The sequence below is a fragment of the Rousettus aegyptiacus genome, unplaced genomic scaffold, assembly GCF_014176215.1.
Source record: "Rousettus aegyptiacus isolate mRouAeg1 unplaced genomic scaffold, mRouAeg1.p scaffold_m13_p_4, whole genome shotgun sequence".
Taxonomy (NCBI): domain Eukaryota; kingdom Metazoa; phylum Chordata; class Mammalia; order Chiroptera; family Pteropodidae; genus Rousettus; species Rousettus aegyptiacus.
Genome location: NW_023416307.1, coordinates 29,989,599 through 30,011,527, shown reverse-complemented (window position 1 = coordinate 30,011,527; position 21,929 = coordinate 29,989,599). Strand labels below are relative to the sequence as shown.

Below are 21,929 nucleotides of genomic sequence, written 5' to 3'. Positions count from 1 at the left end.
GTGCCAAGCCTCATAAATAATGACTGGCACTGGGAGAGGTTAGGGGTTCTGCGTGATCACGAAAGAGAGAGCCTGTGAAAAATGGTCAGGTTTGCTAGTGTGATGGTGGGCAGATAAACTGTGTCAGACCAGGGCGTATCCAACTCTAGAGAGGCTGGAGATCTGGGGAGAAGGCATCTGAGGATTTGAAGTGCCAGCAGACAGGTGACATTTAGGGGTTGTCTGGTAACTTGCAGGGGAGACTCAGTCATGGGGAAATTCTACATTTTCTTCGTGTAGGCAAACCATGACTCCATATTGGAAACCTTTTTCAATTTTTTTCCTCTGTTTGCCTGCACCTTCAATAAATGTTAGATACTGTAATTAAGTATTTTATTATTAAAAAATACTAAATGTAAGGTACTGAGATAGGTGTTACATGTATATCACGCCTTTTAATCTTTAGAATGACCTTGACATGTTGGTGGTGTTATTCCCTTTTTGCAGAGGAAAAACTGAGGCTCAGGATGGTTAAATAACTTGCCAAGAGGACCTAGCAAGTGGCAGAACTGGGATGAGATCATCGGGCTGTCTGGGCATGAGCCAGGCTTCTTCCCCTCTCCCTGCTGCTGTGCAGTGGTCCAGCAGGTCAGCCGTGAGACTGGACCCAACGCTTGTGTAGCTCTGAGGATGGCTTTTGGTATCTGAAGCTTCTCAGAATCTCCTATTTTAGGGATCCACATGTACCTGGAAGACTTGACAGTCTCTCTTAGATCTGCTTTACCAGCTTTATTTATCAGTCCACATTTTGCCCACCTGTGTTCTGTTCATACTGAATTTCTCCTCATCCCTCAAACACCATGCACTTTTATGACTCTGGTCAGTAGTTTCTCAAACTGTGACCTGAGATCTACCTACTTGTTAAAGATGTAAACTCTAGATCCCTGCGTGAGACTGTCAGAACCGGAATCTGAGTCAGACCCAGCAATTTTCATTTTAAGAAGCACCCCGAAGTGATTTGTTGGAACATGAAAGTTTAAGAGCCACTGGTGGCCTTTGTACATGCTGTGCCCTCCTTGCACTTCGAACTTTCTGTCTCTCTGCCTTCTCTGCCACACGAATATCTGTAAGCTGTATCTCAGATGTCACCTCTTTTGTGAAATTTTCTTGATTCCACCCCTGCAGAGTTAGCGATCCCCACTTTCATGTTCCCTACCAATTTGTTTCTGCCTCTATAAGAACACATCATTTTGCTGTTTACTTAAAATATATCTCTGTCCTCTCTGCTATGAGTTCCTTGAGAGCAGGGACGGTGCCCTATTTATTTTCCTTCTTCTCTCTAGTGCCTGGTACAGTGGCTGACATCAAGTGGTACTCACCAAATACTTGCATGTAGGAAGACGGGTTGAGGCAGGCCTCAGTCCTAGAAGGACTGGGTAGTGGGCGAGTACACAGCAGGGATCTAGTTATTTGCTCTAAGGTGTGAGGCTGGGGCCTTGCTCCATTCTGGAGGGTAAGGCTAGTACTCAGTTCCCGAAACCAAAGGAAAGTCGCTGAAAATCAGGCCTTGCTAGTGACCAGCTTAGGACTCTTAAAATTCTTCATTGCTGGGGTTGAGATTTCTTCTCAAACCTACAAGTGGGAGTTATCTCAACCAACTGATTTTGAATGCTGGGTAAGATGAGCAAGTCACACAGGTTATCATTTAAGCTTCTGAGGATTAAGTTTGTGATGGTAAATGGTCCAAGATCTGGATACGAGAAGAGTTGGCAGTTATCACTGAGCTGGAAGGAGAGTCTTCTCAAACATGGAATACCACCAACCTATTTTCATGTACACGATTTGCTCAGGAAGGATAGGGATGTTCCCGCAATCAAATTTTAGACAGAAGGTGAGAAGTGCTATTGTCCTGCTGGTGTTCACTACTCAACACTTTTTAATAAATATCTTCCGGGATTTAACTAAGGTTGCATTGCTGTGTGGGTTCCCTATAGGAGTCCTTATGTGACAGTTTCTACTAGACTATGAGCTTGTTAGATCCTGTGGCTTTGGTTCTCTGGCAGCACGTGCCCTTGACTAGGACTATGAGGCCAGCTGCTGAAATGGTATCTGGATGAGGAGGAAAGTCAACGGATTTTTTTTAAACTTACTTTTTATTTTTATTCAGTCACTTCATTCCCGGAACCTTCTTTTTTATTATATTTACCACGTTATAAATTCACCTACAGCAATTTAGATGGAAGGAAAAGTAAGGAAAATTATTTTTGTTTACTGGGAACCATTAAAAAGAGAGGCTATTAAAGATTATTGTTGTTGCAGTCAAGTTTCAACAACAAATGTTAGAAGTACCAGTGAAAGCCATAGCATTCCCATTCCTGGATAATTTGTTTCTGCCCTTGTTTGCCTACATATGTTTTAAGACTTTCCAGGGTGGTTGTTTCTATTTAAGGCACATCATCTGCGGAATTCTGAAATACAAACCAGTTCTTTGAAATTTTTGATAAAGCTCAGTTCTTAATAACAGGAGGGTTTCAAATGCCCTCATAGCCACTTGGCCATCTGTAAATAAATGAAGTTCAATGAGGAAAATAGCATAAGGAAGCCGTTTTGGTTACTATTTCCATTTTGTTCATTCACATCATCAGTTTCAAGATGACAAATATAGAAAGAGTGTGAGAACACTTTTTAAAAAAATTATATTTTGAAACTTGGATCTGAGTTCAAACACTCAATCTAAAGGAGACTTATGATTCGAATGTGAGTTATTTATAGTCTTTGTCACTTTCCAGAATTTAAATTTATGTTGGGATAAAGCAAATTCAAGGCTATATTTGAACAACAATGGGACACATTCTTCTTTTTGATTTACTTATTCTTCAAGTAGAGGCTCTTACATTCTATGTTTGAGACTATGGGCAGTAGTCCTGGGTAGACATGGATATTAGAATCTCAGGTTATTATTGTATCCTGATGTCCCCTCCTGGATATATGCTTGATCACTGGGTTGCATTTATACCACCTGAAATGAAAGTGATTCTGATTTACAGCTCGAAATGTGGCTGACTACACCAAATGGTGAACATTTCATTACTTCTTTATGGGTTGTGTCTGAAGGGGTTTGGTTCAGAAAATGGACCACTGCTCAAAAGGAGAAAGTCTGTTCCCATGAAGCCGTAGATATTGAGTCAGCAAATTATCTATGTCCAGCCCCAGAGTGCCAGGCAGATCGTATGCTGCAGCTGCCAAAGTCATCCGACCCCCTCGGCGTTCACGCACCTCAGTACTCTCACCAAACACTTACAGGCAGACAGGAAGACAGACATAAAACATGAGTTAGCAAAGTCCTACTAACGAAGAGAGAGGGGCCATGCCACATGGTAGAATGAGGTTGTGATATAGAGCCCTGTGTTCGTTCCTTGCCTTCTCTCTCTCACATATCTTTCCCCAGTGCCAATAGCAATACAAATGGCAAATGAAGAGTGAGGAGAAAGCAGAGTGTGAGCGTGTGTGAGTCGGTGTGTGTGTCTTTCTCCACGATGGGGCTCTCAGAGCTTTATTCAGTCTCTGGCACAATGCAGCCTCTGTAGAAAAGATATTAGGAACAAAAAACAAACTCGAAGATTCAGGAGCGGGCTGCCAGGATTATTAAGAAAAACATTCAGATGATGCCATTAAAAACATATGGGGATTCTATAAAGCTCTGAAAAGAAAATGTTTAATTATGCGCCGTATGCAAAAGCCATCACATTTATATTAATACCGAAGACTGAAACTGCGTGGGGCTTAAGTAGTCCACAGTGATGCATCAATCTTTTTACTCCTTTAAAAATAATGTTTTTCTTTTGCTGATGACAAATACCTTTTAAGCTGTTGAGATCATGCTGCTATAGTGATCCATGGAGTTTAATGAAGACCAAAGTCACTAACGAAAGTTTCCAAATTAACTTTTCGAGGTCCCTGAATTAGATTTCTTTCTTTTCCTACAATTCCCACTCACTTGCTGTTCCCATAAGAACTCTCCCTCTTCCTCTCTGTCACACAAAGTTTGCCTATGCTGGTGGGATGGTTAGAAATATCCATTTTTGAGGTTTCCTATTTTAAGACACTGTAATGAGTCATTACCCAACTTTTAAGTGTTAACAGTTACAGTGATTTTGATTTCAATCTCAGTAGCTTACCTTAGAAGCCTGAAGAAATACAGAACTCTTGATTTTTTAAAATAAACATGGAGACTATTTTATTTAATTGGAGTCGATGTGTTTTAGGATCACCATCATTTCCTTTAGATCCTTGTAAATACGTAGAATCATTATTTTATGTGGCTTTGTATGTGTGTGAGGAGTGCTGTGGTGGGGAAAAAGGAATATCAAACTTTGTAGCTAGTAGGACTTTTAAACAAGTGTACTGGATGTGCTCTGAGTAAATATAAGTCAAAATTGCAAAAAGTAGTTTGAGTTTAGTTGTCTGATTATTGCACTCAATTTTATATTCATGCAAGTTTAAATATTGAAAAGATTGATCTGAAGCTTCTCAAAATTAAAAAAATAGTGTATAGATGCAAAAAAATGATAATCTTCACTTATCTGAAGAAGGTCAGAATGTACTACTCTGTTGGTGCTACTTCACCTTGGGGAGTTTTATGGACTTAAGCACTTGGGATTTTGATCCCCATTTTTTGCCTTCTTTAAGTAAACAGGTGGCTCATGAATCTGTGGACAGATTTGTTGCTCACACTTGAATGTGTCAAAACGTTTTCTTAAGTGTCAGTCAGGCTCATTGCAATAAAAATATAAAACTCCTATCCGCTTGCTGTCTGTCATTTTCTATATTACATATATGATTGAAAATTATAAATTACCCAGCCTGCAATTATTTTTAATAAAGGCATCAGGCTCTAGGAACCTCACTGGCTTACTCAGATGCCTGTCTGCAAACAGATTCACCCACTGCCCACTGCCCAGTGCTGAGGCTTTTGGATTCAGGTGCATTGAACGCTCAGAGGTGATTTCAAATTCAATCTACTTCTTGATGATGGAATCCTGAGTCAACCATTGTTTCAGTTTTCCTCCTGTATACGTTTTTGTGTGAGAAAACTTTACTTCAATTGGTTAAGAGCCAGCTATTTTTCACAAAGAGCCACCTGTTCCTGAGTTTACACAGGATATGTTGGATTTATTAAATACAATAGGATCAATTTAATTATGCTTTCTCTTAAGTACAATGCTACCTGGAATTACTTCACTACCTGATACATGCTCACTCTCTGAAGACAAAAAAAAAAAAAAAAAAAAAAAAAAAAAAAAAAAAATCAAAAAAAAAACAAAAAAAAAAAAACCCCCCAAAACAAAACACACTAGCTCAGACTTAAGTTAGCTTTAAGGAATTTGATTACCCCAATTTCTTCTAATATGCATTAAAGGCTGTATACTTTCGGTGTGGAAAAATGGCTCTTCTGAACTCCCCACAATCCCTGTTATTTACAATGTTTCAAAGCTGCAGAATTACTACAAAAGATTTACTCATATAGCAGAGCATGTAAAATTTAAAATCAATAAAGTATATAAATTTTGCTTGTCTCCTTGAATTGATTCCCTATTCTAATAGCTCAATGCTGTATTACTATATACTTTTTTATTTCCAACATCATTACCCAATAATAATCTCTGGACTTCCTTGCCGCAGCTCTGGGGCACTTTGGAATTTCTGACAATATTCTTCACAGACAGTTGTCACAGGCAATTGTTCCTCTTTGCACAGCTTCTAAAAATGAATAAAATAAGCACATGAGAAATATTAGTTTGGTTCTGTGATATTAGGAACTCAACTAGTTTCTTTTGACATGGCAAATATGGGGAACATTTGATTTTGTGGGCAAATAGAGCAAGATTTGAATTTGGAATGTCTTAGCAATTGTTCAATATGTCTTTTTTTTTTTTTTTAAAGAAGTATAAGGTTCAGTTTTCAATAATTTTCTAACAAGAGTTCCTCTGACTGGCTTTGCTTGGAGTTAGCAAATAAGGCACATGCAAGAGACAGCTAATGTTGGGAATGTTAACATATCAGTGATACTCAAGTTTATTCTCTAAGCATATTCACAAGAATAAATTCTACTTCATTTCAGAACTTGGTAGTATTTTGTAGAGTGAAACAGAGCTTTCTTTAATAGATTTATAAATAAAGACAGTCCTTGGCAAATTAAAGCATGGGAGGCAGTGAACAATTATCCCACCACTTACCTTTAAATTCATTGGGGGTATTTGTTTGCTTAAATCATGGTGGTATCTGGGTCCCAGTGCTAAAAGGGTTGAGCTGACCTTGGTTTCTTGAAATGCAAAATGTCATCAAATCCAAACATGCTGGTGAAATCTAAACTTGCTTTCATTTCTTAATGGCCACTCTCAGCCTGTAAAGAACACAGACAGATGATTGCTTACTTAGGCGTGAAAACAAAAAAGAGTGTCCATGCTTGCACTAGGTATTTTTGCTTACTAAAGCAATGCCTTCTAGCCAATCTCTTAAATTCTTCCTTCTCTTATGTTTGTTTAGTGTAGTGATTGACAGAGCCCCCACAAAAAAAGGCTGGAGGATCTTAATGTGAATCCCAGCTCTTCTACTTTGCTTTGTAACCTTGTGCAATTCTTTAACGCAGAGTCTGTACTCATAAAGTGGGGATTAAGGACTTTGGTCCTACCTCACAGAGAAATTGTAAAGTAGGCGCAGTACAATCTGCGGGGCCCTGTGCATGTTAAAAAGTTCAGAATCCACATTTCCCATATTCTCTTCCACCTGGGCTAATATTTAGTTTCAAGACAGAAATTCTGAAATTCCGAAATTCCTCACTGATAGCTTTAGGGATAGGATTGCCGGATAAAACATAGAACGGCCAATTAAATTTGAATTTCAGATAAACAACATATATGATATGTGTGTATATAGATAATATATACACACACACACACACACACACACACACACACACACACACACACGCTGTTTTTCTGAGATTCGAATTTGACCGGGGGACCCTAAATTTTTATACGCTAATCTGGTAAGTTTCCTGGGGGTTCTGGCTGAGATATTTTCTTATATTGTATGATAACAGACTAAAGAAGCTTGGGAGTAGGTATGCAGGGGTGCTTCATGCTTCCAAATTAATGGCTAAGTACTTAGCCCGATGTGATAGCTGCAAGTACCTAGTCTTTCATTATGCAAATTTATAGTGCAGAACTCAATATATAATCTGCAATAGGGCATTTAAGCCTGGCTCTCCCCTCTCTCCAGAAGGAGATGATCTCCCTTGGAGTCCGGGTGTGGAGGAGGAGGAGGGTGTGTGTGATTACCTGCACTGGTGGTGTTGATGGTGAATTTCCTCTGGAATGCCATTGCTATGCACTCACTGATCCTTTTTGAGGATTATCTTTCTCCTTATCCCACAAAACCAGGTTGTGAAATCTAGAGAAAGGACAAGGCCTCTTTTTAAAGCATCTAGATACTTCTCAGGACTCAGTACCCAGGTGTTTATGTGGTCCCCGATGGCGTTTTTTGCCTGGTTCTGTCTGGAAGGACAAATGGCTTTTGGATGCCTTTCTACTTTCTAGTTACATTTATCATTACTTTTTGTTTTGTTTTGTTTTGTTAATTTTCTGTTAAAAAATATAAAAGAGCTTAGCTAGGCAGATCTTAATTTTAATTTTTTAAAGTGATGCCCATTAAAAAATTATTTATAATATGATGTCATACTTGTCCCCTGACATCTGTTATGTTGGGGAAGTCTTACAATCAGGGTTCTCTACTTTTAAATTTTCAAATGCTGGATCTGGCACTAAATACCAGATCTTCACAAGTGTATGAAAGGGTGGAGTAATTTGTGTATGTCAGTTTACTAAAAACACTCACTATTTCAGAATACTACTTAGAAAATCTGGCCAGGTCTAGGGAGTTGTCACACACATCAGAAAATTGATGACATTACCTAAGCTGTCTTTTCAAATTTCTTCTGCCACGATGGTTTATACCAGCCATGTCTATACTACCATCATACTATTTGTCCTCAAAGTCACATAACTATGATCACAGGTGAGCTCTGAATGCCCAGGACTAAGGTGCCTGAGGATCCTAGTAGGACTTTATTTACTTTTCTTTCTTGTCATACCACATGTTGACTACTGTACTTTGGAGCAGCAGGTTTGGCCCCCATAAACCATGGCAGATGGCTACTCAGTCTATCATAATATCAGTAATGGGCCCAATACAAATGAAGAGTTCTTATGAACTCCACATACACTTCAGAAGGCAATATAGGGTCATGCAGCTGACTCTTTGGTCCCTTAAGAAACTAAAGCTCCTTAACTGTCAGACTATGATCGTACTCATCTTTGTATTGTATGTATTTAACAAATATTTTTGAGTAAGTTTGCCACAGGAAGCATAAAAATGAAGCCACATGAGTTAGGTTGTAAATGTAACTTCTACTTGCCCCTCAACATGGAAATTCTAAAATTTTTACTTACATGCCTTTTTAAAAAGGAAGATGTTAAGGTCCTATCTGGAGAAGTGTTTTTCAAACTTTAGTGTGCATCTGAATCCTTGGAGCTCTTGCTAAAACACAGATGCCTGGGTCTTATGGATGGAGTATCTGATTCAGTAGGTCTGAGAAAGAGCCTGAGAATTTGCATTTCTTTTTCTTTTTCTTTTTAGATAAGGCAACCTTGGTTGACCTCACAGATAGCCAGCAAGGACCTTGTCAGCTTACAATCCCTTATCTATCTATGTATGTATCTATCTACCTGTTTATTTATTTATTTTTATGCCTATGGCACCTGGTCTTCCTCGGTGGTCTCCCATCCAAGTACTAACCAGGCCTGACCCTGCTTAGCTTCGAGAATTTGCATTTCTAACAAGCTCCCAGTTGATGCCAGTGCTACACTGGTCTGAACCACACATCCTAGAAGATTAACCTCCCATGCATCTGAAGACACTAGAGGAGCTGGAGATGTGTGAGAACATTTTGGGAGACCAGCCTAGCCACATAAAAGAGGATTTATGGGTCTTTCTTCCAGTGAAAAGGTACATACCCATCATGGACTTTATCTGGTTTTCTAATCTTTGGAAATGAACACCAAAACGTGGAGGCAGCTCTTCTTTTACCACAAGAGATCATCATGTCCAGAAATCACAGTGAGCATTTACTGAGTGCTGCCTAAGGAACAGGCATACACAAATAATCAAGGCACACACCTGGAGCTTGAGGAGCTCAAAGTGCAGTGTCTTAGAAACTGTTAGGGCAGAAGGCACAGTATGAGTTATGAACAAGAAGTAGTATTGCTGTTTTTGACCTTCCGATTCCAGGACTCTGGACTCAGCCAGCTCAGGCCTTTGAGAGTCAGCAGTCTTTGCCGTTATAGTGGTCTCTGGTCCCTCTGGCTCATCCTTCCAGCCCCATCCGCCTTTTAGATGTAACCCCATGTCTCTGTGATTCTTGCTAGTAATAACAATGATCACTAGTATTCCTCCCATTTATGGAGTTTCATCTATAGCCAGACCCTTTGTATATGCTTCAATTGTCACAGCCATCCATAAAATTGGGCGATTTTATCCTTGCTGAACATATTAGTAAACCGAAGCTCAGAGAGATTAAATGGCTTGGCCAGAATCACACAGCTGGGGTGAGTGGTAGAGCTGGGATTTAAAGCTTATTTTGCTGGACATCTAAGCCACACATTCCTCCCACTTTCTACATAGCCAGTATTTTTTTTTAATTAAGGTTTTAAATTTTTATAAAAATGGTTAGGCAATTGGCCAACATAACCTTTTAGATAGTGACCCATATTCTTATTTAACAAAATGGAAGAAGGACAAAAGAACAAAAATGAGGAATGAGAGAATTCTAGAACTTTTAGCCAATAATTACATTTTATGTTTGAAACATTATATGTTTAACAGAGTGCTTTTGTATTAATGACCTGGCTTGGTCCTCAAAACCCTTCAAGGTAAGATCCATCCTAACACTGTTAGATAGAAAAGATGTAGGCTCCACCTCTTTTTATGAGGAAATTGCAGCTTAGAGAGGTGGTGGCTCAAGGAAGTGGTGGACCCAGGACCAGTCCTCAGAACCCCTAGTGTCCGTTTCACTGTACTGGAAGGCCCAGGATGGAGGAGGTTGGGGAGGGAACAGGGTTGGGGAGATGGATGTATTGGTCAGGACACTTGTGTTTGCAAAAGACAGAAAAATCTAATTCCAGTTTACTTAGAAAAAAACAAAACAAAACCTGGAAACTTTACCGAAACCGGTAATTGAGAGGTTGAGGGCAGCTACTGAATCCAGGGATTCGGTGAAGTCATTATGTCTCAGACTCTTTCCATCTCTCTCTTCTGCTTTCTTCTATGTTGGCTTCATTTTCCTGTTGGCTCTCTTTTTATTGTGAATCCAGGAAGCTCCCAGCTAGTAACAAGAAATATTCTTTTCTTCCCCACTGCTTCTTGGAGAATGCAGACGTTGACCTGGCTTGGGTCATATACCCAACCTTAAACCAATCACTGCATTAGTGAAATAGTCTTATTGGCCAGGCCTAGGTCATGTGCTTTTTTTGGAGTCTGGTATGAGATAGGAAGGAGCCAACCCCACCTGAACAACAGGTCTGTGAATGGGAAAGGAGAGGTTATCTAAAGGAAAACAGCTGGTGTTACCGGAAGGACAGAGAATGGAGGTGCACAGTCAAAATCATGAGCAGAAAAAAAAAAAATGGGCAAAGTCATTCCTAAGCTTTTACTTTTTAAATTCCAAATAGCCTTGGAGTGTTTCTCATCTAATTCAGCAGGTGCTTGTTGGGGTAAGGAGCCATATTGATCCTCCCCACCCTTATCTTTTCTTATGATAGGCTCTTCCTAGAAGTGGAGTCTGCCAAGGGGCAGGCACTGTTTTACTTGGTATAACGGCCACCGTGTTTTCTGTGCAGAGCTACTTTTGTATTTCTGACATTGGAGAGTAGTGGCTTATCAGCTAATTTGATTTTAACTATACATAGTTGTACATTTGCACACAACTTGATGTATTTAAATATTTTTTTATTCTACCAGTGGTTTAATGTCAAAGTTCATGTAACTTTGATATGCATCACATTTAATATCTCAAGGGTTAAATGATTGAGGTCCTCACAGATCAATAGCACATTATCAATTTCTTCATGAAGGTCTGGATGAGATGCATTCTAAGATTTATTCAAAGTCTAATATAATATGATTCTATGATTTTAAAATTTAGGCTAGATCATAGCCGTTATTTTAAAACTAGACAAACATTTTTCTACTCTTCTTTTTAAGATGAGCTTTGATTCTACACTGAAAGAAGTGCTTTTATTTCTTTTTAATGTTAATTTTTAGACGTAGAAAGGACACAGAAAAAAAGTCGACTTCACCACTCTGGCTATCAAGTTGAAGACAGAGCCATTCCTGGACTTGCTATGAGGATATCAATAAAATGTGAAATTGGCAAGGAAAAAAAAACTAGGAGAGCGTGAAATGTACAGTATGTATATATCGATATATAGTCAGGGCTTTAAATTTATGGGGTCTGGGTTGCCATTTCAACTTGGTGACCAGACTCAACAGAGTCCAGTTGCTAGAATTGGAGGTTAGGTAGAGAATCCCAGGAAAATTTCTTTTAAACTTTATTTTTAGAAGCATTCTCATAGGGATACTTTTGGATAACTGCCAATTTATTGCTTCACCCTATCTTATTGTTTCCTCTCTCAGGAATCTAGGCTCCTTTAAATTATATTGAAGGGCACCAGGACTAAATTTGTCAGTGATTTTCTTATCATAATTTTAATTAAATAGCTATGCATGATTTGTTGTTCATTTTCTTCTTTGTTGGAATATAAACTTCTTGAGGGCAAGAGCTATTTCTGTGTTTTTAATTTCGGAATCTCTAGTACTTACATATAATGTGACTAAAGCCATGGATGGAAATCCTTGGGCTCTCATTATTTTGGGGGATGTCCTTATGAGAAACAGCTGCCATCAACTGTGACTTAGGTGTTCTTCTACTGGAATGTTTTGAAAAGAGCAATAACTTTAGAGTTTTTGTCTAACAAATTATTGAAAAACTTTGGAGTTCAGAGTGTGTCGTAGGCTGATTTGAAGAGAGAGAAAGAATCTATTTGTATAAGCCTTGGAAGACACTCCTTCCCCTGGATAACTGCCCTGGGACGAACTATTTGTTTTTCTTGCTATTGTTTTTTCTCATAGTGTAAAATGTCTACATGCTTGGGCCGTTTTGGGTAAGTCTTAACAAATTTTGAAGTTACAATCTGCCTAAAAGTAGTAGCAAAGTACCACGCTTGGAAAAATCCATCGTCTTATAAATGAAACTAAAAGACCATGGACTCAACTATTGATGATTTCTAGCTGAAATTCAACATCTGGGCAAGATTTCTGAGCTCCATTTCCTCAGTATGCCAAATAGCTCATCTGGAAGTATTCGGCCAAGATTTAAGAGGTGATAGTGGTCCCTTTACTCATTCAGTCTTTGGTCTCCCTGGAGCTTCCTGCCAGGGCAATGATGAGTGATAATTGCTTCTGGGTTTTTGTAGTGTGGTCCAAGGTATTTTAGGTGTTTGCTTTGACCACTAGATTTCATCTAGAACATTATCCATGATGACAATTGGTTACTTTCAACCGACTTTGGGTTGATTGGTAACCTGAAGAGAAAGTTCCTATTGCTTATTCCATGACGTATATAACTTCCAACCATCCGCATAGACTCTTTTCATTTATCCACATATTGCAGTATTTATTGTCTGTTGTTGCGTAGGTTTAAAAAAATTGGGTTATGGTTTCAGATCCTTTACCTGATCAAAAGCAACTAGTGTCCAGATTTCCTCTGTAAGCTTGCTTATGATGAATTGATCTAGGGAAAATATTAATTCCCCAGGAAGATGTTTTAATCTGACTTTGGAAATGTAGATAAAAATGTTACACACCCTTATAGTAAACAGATTACAGAAGAGGATTCATGGCATGGTGATTAAAAGCTCGGTTCTGGAATCAGACGAACCAGGCTGGACTCCCGGGCCTGCCACATGTGGTTCTGACACTGAGGGTAAGATCTTTAGTAGCCCTGAGTTTCTGAGTCAAGAGAATGTGTGCTTAGCACAGGGCTAAGGTTACATAGGAAATGATCCATTGATGTCACCTTAAAAAGTATGATGGACTTTTATTGCTAAAAATGTACAGACAACTAAAAGATACTGAAAAAGGTGGAAGGAGTTAAATATACTATTTATTGATTTAAAAATCAGATAGAATCCATGTAGAACAAAAATAGAATTGCATTTGAAACAAATTATGTTTTTTGTTTTTAATGATGCTCCTTTAGCTTTGGTTGAGGGTCTGTTTAATAATGTCACATGAAGGTTATCTATATTTTTTATAAAATAGTGGTAGTCAGTATCTTATATCTAATAGCTTAACCAGAGTTTCTTAACAATTCACAGAAAGTCCTTTTATTGGATAATGAGAATTATATATAACCCATTTTTTTCTTTTTGCTTTGTTTTTCAAGAAGCTGAACACTAAATTCAGTGCTCAAGTATTAGTAGCCATGTTTTTTTTTTCTTGTACTTCTCCATGAATTTTAGTCTTCTATTTGAATGTTGATATGTGTTTTAATGTTGATATGTGTTTTATCTTGAGATGCCTACATTCTTTGGGGAAGAAGGAAGTGAAATTATGTAAGAGATGCCTCCTAGAGTTTGTCTATAATATTTTAGCTTTTTTTCCCTTCAAGTAAATGCCAAAACTGGCATTTGAAAAATGCTTTGAACTCTTTCAGCGGAAAAGTACTATGTAATGTTAATACAATATATTTATTTTCACAAGTACAATAAAGCTTGCAAGATAGTCTTACAAAGAAGTTTCCCTCTGTAGTGTATGGTGGAATGAGAGACTTCTATGATTTGTTACTTTGCGATATTTTAGTTTTTTCAAATTTTAAGCCATTAGGCTTAAATTATTAAGCCCATATATACAAAGAATTTTAATCTAAGAAAGATGCCAAGTTTGAACATGGAAGAGAGTGCCTCTTTACATAACCATGTTCTCATCTAGAGTGTGAGCCTGCACAGGGACCCAGGAAGTGGAGTGGGGTGGTGGAAAAAAAATCTCATGTTTTAGGGTCAGACGAACTGAGGTTCATATCCCAACTTCACCACCTGCTAAATAGATTAGCCTTAATGTTCTCCTCTGTAAAATGGTGATAATAATATTTACTTTATATGGCTGAACTGAATATTTACTTTGCATCAATCAATGATGACTGCTATTTGCCTAGGCTGCTAGCCCTATGGGAACTGGCCAGCTCCCAGCCGCTCAGAAACTTGGGCAAACATAATGGAGTGAGTGAGTTGGGATCGTCACGGGAGCATGAAATAATATCGTTCCTCAGGATCTGGCCTACGGCGAAGTCCCCTAGCAGACCCCACTTACTTTTTCCTCCCTTATTCTTCACCTTTAACCCAAAGGACCACAGGAGAGCTGCTGCTGTGGTAGAATGAAAGGTGAGGTTGGATCTTTGGGGCAGGAGCTTTACTCGGTGCTCCCTCCTGTCATTCTCGGAACGCAGCTGCTCTTCCGATTGTGGGATATGGGTGGAGCTTCTGTGGACAGCCGTTTTTCTTTTTTTAAGGCAAAATTATCCATCGCTGCGTCTATTGGGATTAAAAAATTTTAAAAATTATATTCCTTATTTCTATTTATTTTCTGAGTTGATTTGTGTATTATGGAAAAGTTGATTTAAAAATAAAATGGCTCTCATATATTTTAAAGGGATTTCTTTAAAGTATAATACATAGAAGGTGCCAAGTTAACATTTAAGCCCCTGCTGCATTCTCTCATTTATTCGCCCATCCCATGAATGAACATTCACTGGGCATTTGCTATGTGCTGGATATCATTCAAGGCACTATGTGGACCTATCCCATCCACGATGCATTTTTACAATCAAACCTAGTATTGTTTTAAGCTAAAAAAAATATTTTACTTTGGGTCCAGATATCTGAATGAAAGGAAAGATTTTGGCACTCAAGCCTTCAATGGTCAGTGTGGGCACAATTGCTTCTCCAACTATCCTGATTCCTTTTTTGGGTGCTGAGGATTCCTGTTTAATTTTTTACCCTCAAAGCGTATGCTTTCATATATTCCTGACTCCTTGCATGCCAAACCTTTTAGTCACTCTTCATGCCCCCAACCACTGAATGAAGCAGAATCATCTTGGCAAACTAAGTTATTTTGTAAAATGATATCTTTTCTTTGACTCTCTGCTTAAGAGCTGTAGACTTTTTGGTTGTGTTAGTGTCTTTTTTCCTGTTTGGAAAAAATTACATTTTATGAAATCCTGTGGTAACATTCCCTTGCACTTGAATTAAGCAGCTTATTGTGAGTGTACTAGGAATTTTGGAGTTCACTTAAGCACTGAACTTTTGCATGCCTCAAAATATAAATGTATGTACTAGATTACTGACATGGTTTCCTTATAACCCTCTGAACTCTTTTCCCTCTAAAATTAGATTTTCTTGTTTGGGTTAGTAGAGCATGTGGTTGCAGACCCTCGTAGAGCTATTGTGAAATATTAGGTCTGTATTTCCGGAGGCGTTAGCCACTGGCTGTAACCCAATTCTGATGGGAGAGTGAGTTGTGCATATGACTGATGTTACAAATACAATGAAAGTAAAACAACCCCCTTAAAAAAGAGCAGGCAGTTATTTTTCAGTGGTGGGAAGAAGTTGCAGGTGTGCTTAATGTTTTAAAGCTCTCAGTTATTGATCTTGTCCTAAGACTTATAAATAGAACCATTTATGTGTCGGTGTGACACAGATAAAAGATGATTATTGTCCATCTTTAAACTGTACTTAGCACTAAAATGTATAAGTAATGCACACAAAAAAGCCAGCTTTATCACATTTCCACAAGGTTTTACAGGAAAGAATTCATTCTTTCATTCATTTTTTTTCTTGGCCATCCCCCTCCCCCGCCTCCACCCCACATTTATTCCCTCCGCTAATTGTTAGAAATTCCTACTGGACATTCCAGCCACTAGCTGGCAGACATAACAAACACAAACTTTGCAGCTTTACAATGGAAATATCTTAGAACACAACTTTTTTATCCTTTGGTAGCTACCATCTTCTGAACTAGGAGGTTCATCACAGTGAGTGAAGTAAGTTAAAGTACTATAACACCTAGGGATTTTAGTTCAATTTTACTGTAATCTCAATTTTACTACCATAAGTCAAGTTTGTCATCAGAGAGCTCCTTATTATACTTGATGGGCAGATTCATCTGCCTTCACTCTGTGCATGTGGTTGATGCATGAGCAGCAAGGCAGTAATACTTCTTTATTTAAGCCAAGTCTTGGATTCAGTCCCAAATGACATAATCTCCCATAAGCTGGGAAATCTGGTCTAAACCACAGAATGTTATGGGGTACATACCTGTTCAGAGGATCATAGTCAAAGGATAGTTAACAGCATTTCATTGTCATCCTGGGGGAACAAAATAAGTCACACTTGGCAGGAGTTGGACGTGGGCCTAGAGCTACTTGACATTTTTATATAACAAATTAGAATATTCACTAAGATTGTTGCAAGGGGTTTGTATTACAGGTAAGAGTGAAGCACTAGTTTTTGCACAGTGTTACTACCTGTGCCCAGCCATAGTTAAGATGGATCAACTGGAGAAATTAAGGCAGATGAATGAACAAACTGTGGTTTATAGTAATGCAGACTCATGGTGATGGGAGGCTTGAAAATGGAGATGGTCATGAAAGAGGAAGTATAAAAGAGGAGCTGGAATACTGCAGAGAAAGAAACTCAGTTATTTCACCAAGTTTGTCCATGCATTTGTTGATTCTTTCATTTTTTTGCTCATATATCCATGCATCATATTTTAATAAGGGTCTACTATGTTCTAGGTACTGCGACAGGCACTTTGGACAAAACAATTAACAAGACATGGTTCCTTAATATGGAGAAAATTAAAATGAGGGATCAAGAAGAATGATTGACTCAAAAGTAAAATGAGGAATCAGGAGAATAGTGTTTCTTCTTTCCAAGATAAGGGGTTTGTGGGGGAAGACCCTGGACATGATTTGCTCTTTAGACTTACTGTATTTGATCTGACACTGTGCTGTAGATTCCTCTCACAGAGATGAAGGAGAAAGAGAAGTGAAGAATTAGGACTAAGCCTAAAAATTCAGAGTTACTCACTGGTAGCATGAAACTGAAACTCTTGGGCCAGATGAGCTTCTTGGGAGAGTGACTGAGCAGTAGGCTTGAAAGTGAGTCTCCACAGCATAGAGCATGGGGTATGGCAGGACAGTGTAGGTGAAGACCTGGAGACCAACAGATGTGATTTCCACAAAACAGTGTGGACCTAAAACAACCACTTATGACCAAGTTGTTATAAATACATCTGGAAATGACTTCTGTAAAGAGTGCATTTAGAGAGAAGATCTGTTGAACAATTGCAAGTGCTGGAGACAGATTAAGAAAATGATATGGACCTAGCATAGTAGAAGTCTCGATAATGTGAGAGAAACAAATGGGGCCTAAGTTATGTAACTTATCTCCTGAGTGCTTTTGTGTGTACTATGGGAATTTTAAGACTTAGAGGATCGTGTCCAGAGAAGACCATTTAAAGCAATCTCTGTTTTGGAAGATAGGAACCTCTAAGACAGAAAGAATGTAAATTCTTCAGTTCTTTAGGGTAGGAGCTGAAAGAGCAAAATGAATAGGTTATTAAAAGTCTAGTAACTAGATAGCAGACTCCATAGGAATACAAAAAAAAAAAAAATGTATACTTCCAAAGAACCCTAGGCTAGGCATAGGAGATTTTGGTTCTGGCCCAGCCTTGCCACCTGTGTGCTGTAAGAACTAGTATGTTAAATAATTCAACAGCATTGGGCCACTGTCTTCCTATTTATAAATATAGAGATCGACAAATGATCACTAAGGCCATAACATGAAAAAAATGATCAATTATAATATTAATTACTGATGTAACCTATTGAAATTCAAAAATACACAAGTCTAATTGATTTGAATGAGTTTGTTCTATCTATAAATCTAGTACATAAAATGAATCTAAAGAGTATTTTGCTTAAGAAAAATTTGCTTATTGACCCTATCATAAAAACATTTTAAAAATAATGATTGAAAAAAAATCAGATTTTGTATACTCGTTGATATTTGCCTGTCATCTTTGAAAGAGTTCTTCATTTTAACTGGAGTTTGTTTTCTTAACGGTTGTTTTTTTTTTTTTTTTTTTTTTTTTTACATTCAGTAGCAAAAGTGTGACTACGCCTTCCTGCTGAAGGATTTTCCCAACACCTTTGCCATGTCTGCCCTCTGGGGATTTCAGATAACGGGCAAGCACCAAGTTGGCCCTCTAAATTTGGCCCCCTCTCCCTGCCACAGTGTTTAGCAGATTGGATGAAAATGTGTCCGCAGAGATTAGATATTCCAGTGACCACAGTGCATTTTTCTGCTCAGAAAGCTATCTCTCGAATCAGCCCTCTACCTCTGGTTTATCGGGAGGAGGGTACAGACAGATAACATCCTTGCAATGTGACCCTGACCTTTGTCAACCTTTGTTAAGGCTTCATCTGAAGTCAGGCCTAATGTTTGTAAACAGGATGTAATTAAGGCTGGGAACTGACAGGGTCTGACATTAAGACAATGCAGAGCTGGCAGGGAATGGTCTGTCAGATGTCAGCTCGCATTGTGTTCTAAGTGCCTTCATAATAATTAGTGTCCTCTGTCTGAAGGAAGTTCACTCAACTTGGATTAATCTGTCACAGCGTGGAGGCCATCCTTGGGAGGGCAAGTGTTTCCTCTGATAAACCTTAGAACAAGTATGAGAAAAAAAGCAAAGAGACTCAAAAGAAAACTGTGAAAGTCAAGACTGCTGGTGACAGGTGCTGCCTGAAAATTAGAAACAGGAAGTAGGAAATAAAAGCCCCCCTCCACATCCCAATCACGAAGTGAATGCAAGAATTCACCATGATGAGAATTGGCTACAGCCGTCCTGGCCTGCTGGTCTGTGTGCCATGAGTAGACACAGGAAGATGAGTGTTCAGAAAAGCCCGTGCATAAACACATTGTTTGGCTTTTGCCCTTAACTAGTACAATGTGTGTGTCAGAGATTGCCCACACCCTATAAAAGGATTTAGGTTTAACATGTAATTGATCCGAAGAGGCTGAACCTTCTTTCTGTTATTAGAAGACATTTCTTGAGCATCTTCTGCTGGTTGGTATGGTACAAAGCCTGTCAAGAGATGCACCTTCTTGACTTTTTAACTAATGGAGATGAGCCTGATGCTGAAAGGCTGCTGTCAGTAGCCTTTGGAGTTGGTTTGGATTCTTTCTGAATCTCAAAAGTCATCATAGAAAGTAGGGTCTCAAATAGATACTTGTATATCAGTGTCCATAGCAACGTTATTAACAACAGCTAAAAGGTTACATCGGTGTTCATAGCAGCCTTATTAACAATAGTTGAAAGGTGGAAACAACCTAAATGTCTGTCAACAGATGAATAGATAAACAAAATGTGGCATATCCATACAGTGGAGTATTATGTAGCCTTAAAAAGGAAGGAAACTCTGACACATGCTACAACATAGATGAACCTTGAAAGCATTATGCTAAGTGAAATAAACCAGATGCCAAAGGACAAATAATGTATGATTCCAAGTGTATGAGGTGCCCAGAATAGGCAAATACATAGAGACAGAAAGTAGAATAACTGTTGCCAGGAGCTAAGGGAAGACGGAAATAAGAAGTTGTCGTTTGATGGGCACAGAGTTTCAGTTTGGGATGATGAAAAAGTTCTGAAGATGGATGATAGTGGTGGTTGTACAACAATGTAAATATACTTACTTGTATATTTAAAATGTATACTTGTACATTTTACTTTCTGTAATATACACTTAAAATCTGTACAGTTACATTGTATACTTAAGAATGGTTGAAATGGTAAATTTTATCCTGTATATTTTGCCACAATAACATTTTTTTAAAAGTAGTCATGAAAAAATACTCTTCAAGCTGGATGGGCCTTCAAGACTTGTCTGCTTTAATCATCACTTCAGGGAGGTGACAGCATTTATCCAGTGTCATGCCAGGAGCCTGTGGGAGGAGAGCCTCCTCTCGACAAATGGCATTCACTTTTTAATATCAACTTCTGTTCTTGGATAGGTGACTGCTACTTAGCCTTTGGGAGAAGATGAAACCCTGATGCATATGAATAGCAGTTCTCTTTGTCCTTTATCTGAGTGTAGAATTTAGTGACTATTTGTACTAATTTGCATGAGACTCTTCTAGGTCTCTTTCAACTTTATAACTTGATATTTCCATGAGGAATAAAAAGAAGCCATATAATAGTTCCTGTAGAAGAATGGCCAGAAAGAAATATTATATCAAAGAGGCAACAACTTTGAATATGTACTTTAGGAAAGTACTTATTTTAGGAAAAATAATTTAATTTCATTATTATTCTAGTTGTATGGCTTTCTTAAATCAGAAAATGGTGTTGCTCATAATAATAGTTTTTCCTTAGGTTTATTTTAAATAAGGTCACCAAACTTACAGGATTAACAGGTTGGGTAAGAGGAGTCAGGCAAAATTTGTGTGTGTGCGTGCGTGCATGTGTGTGTGTGTGCACACGCATACGTGCACACACATGACCTTTTTTTGCTCATTAACATCTTGAGAAAATTTTCAGGAACTTAAACTTCAGAAAATAATTACTTTTCTTTTTTTTTGCTGTTCCACCTTTCAATTAAAGTAAATTCACTATCAATTCCTCTTTGGGTCATTCACCGTTTCACTGTGTCCCTGCCATCCCCTATGTCAGATATTCTATAATTAAAGTAATTAGTGATATATATAGTGATGAAGGGTAGGAGTGGGAGAAAAAGGGGGAATACTCAATACTTGACAGAGCAATTCTGGGATTGTCTTTTCCAGATCCTTCTGCCATATTTACACGTATACAGAGGACTGAATGAGGAGAGGGACCCTTCTTGAATTAGCATGTATATTATATCGCCAGCATCCAACATTCCTTAGGAATAACTATTACTTCCTAAGAACCTACTGCGTTCAAAATATTATTTCATTTATTTTTTGCAACGTTCCCTTAGAAGAGTTATTTTCTCCATGGATCGAGCTGAGATTTAAGAGGCTATACAACTTTCCCATGGTTATTCATTGAGAAATGTTAGAGTTAGGATTTAAATTAAGATTGGATTCTGCGTTTACCACAATGGTAGGCCATTTATTCTTGGATATAAATGAAGAGAAGGATAAAGAACAACCCCATAAAACTTACCTTTTCCTTTGCTACCTCTTCTTACTGAAAGCAGACACCTTAATGCAGAAAAGATAATTTAGGACTTAACTGATGAATTCCCCATTTGGAGGGAGGACTATATGCCTTTAAGTAGATTGATGTGGAAGCAGTAGTGGGTACCAGTCACCATCAGCCTGACGTCAACAGTGTTTTCAAAGAAAAGATAAGGACTAGCAAATTAAGCTAACAATAGGTTAATTTTTCATTACTCTGAATTAAAGTACCCATTTACATACATGTGTTTGTAGGCTATATCCTTAAGTCTTAGAAGAAAGAGAAGTTCGCTTTGGGGGCTGGCAAGGGAACAGATCTTTTCAGAGGTAACATTTGAGCTCAAGTGATAAACCACTTCGTATAGGGCAACTAGCACTAATGTTTCCCAATGCGTAGGGTAAATATTTGGCCAACAGTTTGTGTCACTGGCATTGTGCTTCAGACCCATTTTTTATATGATCTAGACAACAAAGAGATACATCTTTCTCATGATTAGTGAAGAGAGCAGTATTTTCTCCTTGATGAAAGACTAGACATAAAAATAGCTTGAG

The 21,929-nt window shown here is 38.3% G+C and overlaps 1 protein-coding gene and 1 long non-coding RNA gene across 8 annotated transcripts in view; one reads left to right on the top strand and one right to left on the bottom strand.

Moving 5' to 3' along the window:
* Positions 1–21,929, top strand: part of MECOM (MDS1 and EVI1 complex locus) — a 523,206-nt gene that overhangs the window by 120,100 nt on the left and 381,177 nt on the right. The window lies entirely within an intron of this gene.
* Positions 5,589–6,376, bottom strand: LOC118601622. The gene is made up of 2 exons (XR_004950378.1): positions 6,216–6,376; positions 5,589–5,739 (listed from the first exon to the last, which is right to left on the bottom strand). It is a non-coding gene; the product is annotated as an uncharacterized LOC118601622 (long non-coding RNA).